The following is a 3,639-nucleotide window of genomic DNA, read 5'->3' as shown; positions in this document are numbered from 1 at the left end:
AAATTATTTCCTATAATTATATCTAATCCAGAATCGTGTTGATATATTGTTTTTGCTGGAAATATTTTAGTTTCTATAATTATTGATACGTGTTGAGCCACATACCAGATTTCATGAGCTGATTTATCAGCCACTACTATCCGTAGTGGTTTCTCTAATCGTACCCATTTTTTGATGATATTTCTTTTAGCAAAACATAGAGTTGCTCCAGTGTCTATGTATGCTAATAATTTTTTCTTTTCAATAGTTATTTGTATGAATGTTGCATTAGGATTTCCTGATTTTAGTATTTTTCTATTCATTTTCTGAATCGGATGATTCAGTGGTATATGCATATATTTCGATGTCAGAGTCAAACTCTGAATCTGATTCGATTGGTTCAAAGCCCATATCGTATGCTATTCGTAGTATTTCTGTTTCTTTTTTCTTTCCTTTTTTAGGACATTCATTTGCATAATGTCCCTCTTCTTGGCATAGCCAACATTTACAATTCTTTTTCTTAGAAGGACAGTATGTATCCTTCTTACCATAGTTTTTCTTTTTGTATTGTTTTCTATTTCTGAAATATTTTTGTGGTATGTATTTTTGTTTCCTATATTTTTTATATGGAATTTTTCTCCATTTCTTTTTTTTATGTTTTTGGCGAATAGGTTCACAACCATATTTGCCTATTTGTCCTGGTATTGCACCACAACATAACTTATCGATTTTTGCCTCTTGTTTTCGTTTTTCTTGATTACATTGAAACAAATGCCAATCTTTTAATGTTGTTATTCTTCCTCCTAGAGTATTGGGAATTTGTCCCTCATTTACTTTATTCTGGTATATGGTTTTTATTTCTTCTGATATTGATAAAGGTAGTTTATCGAAGAATAATTCTTCGGCTACTATTTTCTTATCCGTTGCTAGTTGATAGTAATGATCTCTAAATTCGCAAATGAATGCTTCAAGATAACACATGTTACAAATTCTAAGATTTACTATTTTCCATAGTGCAACTTCTGATATTTGTGTTTCTCTTAATTGTGCGTTAGAAGTTCTTCCAAGAAATTCTTCTCCTATTACGTCAATTAGCCTAACAAATGTTTCCCATGCAGTTGATCTTAGAATTTTCTCTGCTTTTATTCCTGTTGATAATCCTATTAAGTAGTTGTATACTATTCCTGTTGTTTTATGTTCTAAGTAACTTAACATTTCGTGATGGTGCAATTCTCTTAGTTCCTTATTAGTCTGTATTAACAAACTTGTACGATTTTTCCAATCTTCTAATGTTCTAGTTGGATTAATTTCACAATCTAAATTTAATATTTCTGAAGATTTTATATTAAATGTATCATATTTGGGAATATATTCAAAAGGAACTTTTCTCCAATTGTTTCCTTTTGGAATATATTGGTTTTGATATAGTTCATATTCATGATCTTTGTATCCTTGATATTCATCATGTGTTCGTTTTTTAGGTAGTGTGTTATTATTACTATTCTCCCCCCTCTCTAGTTCGGTTTTTACTAGGAAAGGATTATTATATGGATTTTCGTAAGGATTTTCATCGCTGTTATAATCTAAGATAATTTTTTCAGTTTCATCAGGTTGCTCTTCTTCGGGTATATTAAGAGCCGCTAATAATGTTGATAATCTTTCTATCTGATCATCTAGTCCTTCCATTATATCTTTGGTGGTGATCTAATTCGAAAATTAGATTTATCGATAATAATTAATTCTTTTGTTTCTTTTTTAAAATAATTTTGTAAGTCTTTTATAGTGATATATCTATTTTGGTTAAGTCGTTCGATTATTTCTTGTAACTGTTCTATTATTTCTAATATTTTTGGTTTTTCATTTTCATCTGGATCTATTATTTCTTTTCCGTTATTTCTTATAATAATATTATTTACTAGTTCTTTAGCTTCGTTAAGTTCTTTTATTATTTGAATTTGTCTGTTATTATTACTGTAATTATTTGTTGTTGTGAGTATTTCTTTGATATTTAGTAGTAATTCTTTTATTTCAGCAGTTGTTTTTGTTTAATTATTTTTTCTATAGTTTTCTTCATGGTTTCTGTCATCCTATTATTGTTTTAATATATTCTTTTAATTCCTCAGAGTTTTGTTTTATTTCTTTAATACTTTTTTCTTGTAGATATATTATTTCTTCTAATTTTTTATTTATATTTTTAGTTTCATTTTGTTTTTCATGGTTTTGTTCAAATATTTTTATTAATTTTTGTAGCTGATTTTCTAAATCTGATTTTATATTTTCAATATTTCTTTTTATTTCTTCGTGATTTTCTGGATTTTGATGTATGATTCCATAAGAAATCATTTCAACAATATTATTTAAAGTAAAACCTATTTTCTTTATTTTATTTCCGAGATTATGATTAGTATCATCGTCAAAGATGGTACCAATATAATATCGACTTTGATTATGAAGATTTTTAGGTATTGTTATCACCTTTCCCTTATAAGGAAATCCGGGATAACATTCATCTTCATTGGTTAATATTAATGGTAATCCCTTCGAAAAATCAATTTTTTCGTTGTCCATAATCGTTACCTTGCTCTGATACCAATTATTTTTAATCGTCAAGTATTAATTTTCCAAATGTAACGTTAAACTAAATTATTTTTAATCATCAAATATTAATTTTCCAAATGTAACGTTAAACTAATCGAAATTTAGTCAAACTAGTCAAACTGGTCATAAAAAAATTTTTGGTCAGACTAGTTATTCTGGTATTTCTGTAATTTTATTGAAAATATTGGTTTTTTGGGAAACCCTAGAAATTCTAAGGGTATAGCTGTTGCTCTTGTCATTTTTAAGGTTATTTTTGTTATTTTGCCACCTCAGGAAGACATCGATGACTTGGGTTTTCTGAAATTCTCGGTTACGGATTTCCACTATAAAAGGTGTGTGAAGGAGAAATTGGGTCTTCAACGTTGCTCTAAATCATTTTAACCAAAATCAGTTAAAATAGTATTTAAATTGGTAAAAATATGGCTAGGAAAAGAGTGTCCTATAAGATATTTAAAAAAATACTGTACAAAGATTTTAAATATAGTTTTCAAAAAATCATTGTATTGCTTATTATTTTTTAATTACTAATTAATATTCATTGCAACGAAATATTTCAATTTTTTTTTAAAAAAATTTGAACCCACGCACATGATATATATATATATATATAGGCACATCCCGATAGCAGGCACATATCAAAGTTCTCTCCAAACGGCTGCACACCTCTTGCATAAGGAAAACAAGTCGCAAAAAAAAAAAAAAGTTTGAGAGCAAAGATAACATATTTAAACATTAGTAAAAGCTAATCCCCAACCACGGATGTTTTACTCATAAATGAGAAATGGACGGACGAGATTCAATCAAGAGATAAAAGATCAACGATAGAAATGTTAACATGTGGAAGATTACGTGCCGTTGGATTCGGTGTACCGTCTGCATTGTCTCTATGATGCGCAACGGAATCCAATCACCACTATATGTTTTTTTTAATCTTTATTTGTTAGAACAGAAAAAAAAATAGAATTAAGAACGCGCATATGCATCCTTATTATAATCCTAAAATAACGAAATAAATATATACCTTGTAAATTTGAAATTAGAATGAGCATTGAGATCCATTTG

The sequence above is a fragment of the Tarenaya hassleriana genome, unplaced genomic scaffold (genome assembly GCF_000463585.1).
Source record: "Tarenaya hassleriana unplaced genomic scaffold, ASM46358v1 Cleome16, whole genome shotgun sequence".
NCBI classification, from domain to species: domain Eukaryota; kingdom Viridiplantae; phylum Streptophyta; class Magnoliopsida; order Brassicales; family Cleomaceae; genus Tarenaya; species Tarenaya hassleriana.
Note: the sequence above shows the minus strand (reverse complement) of the source record.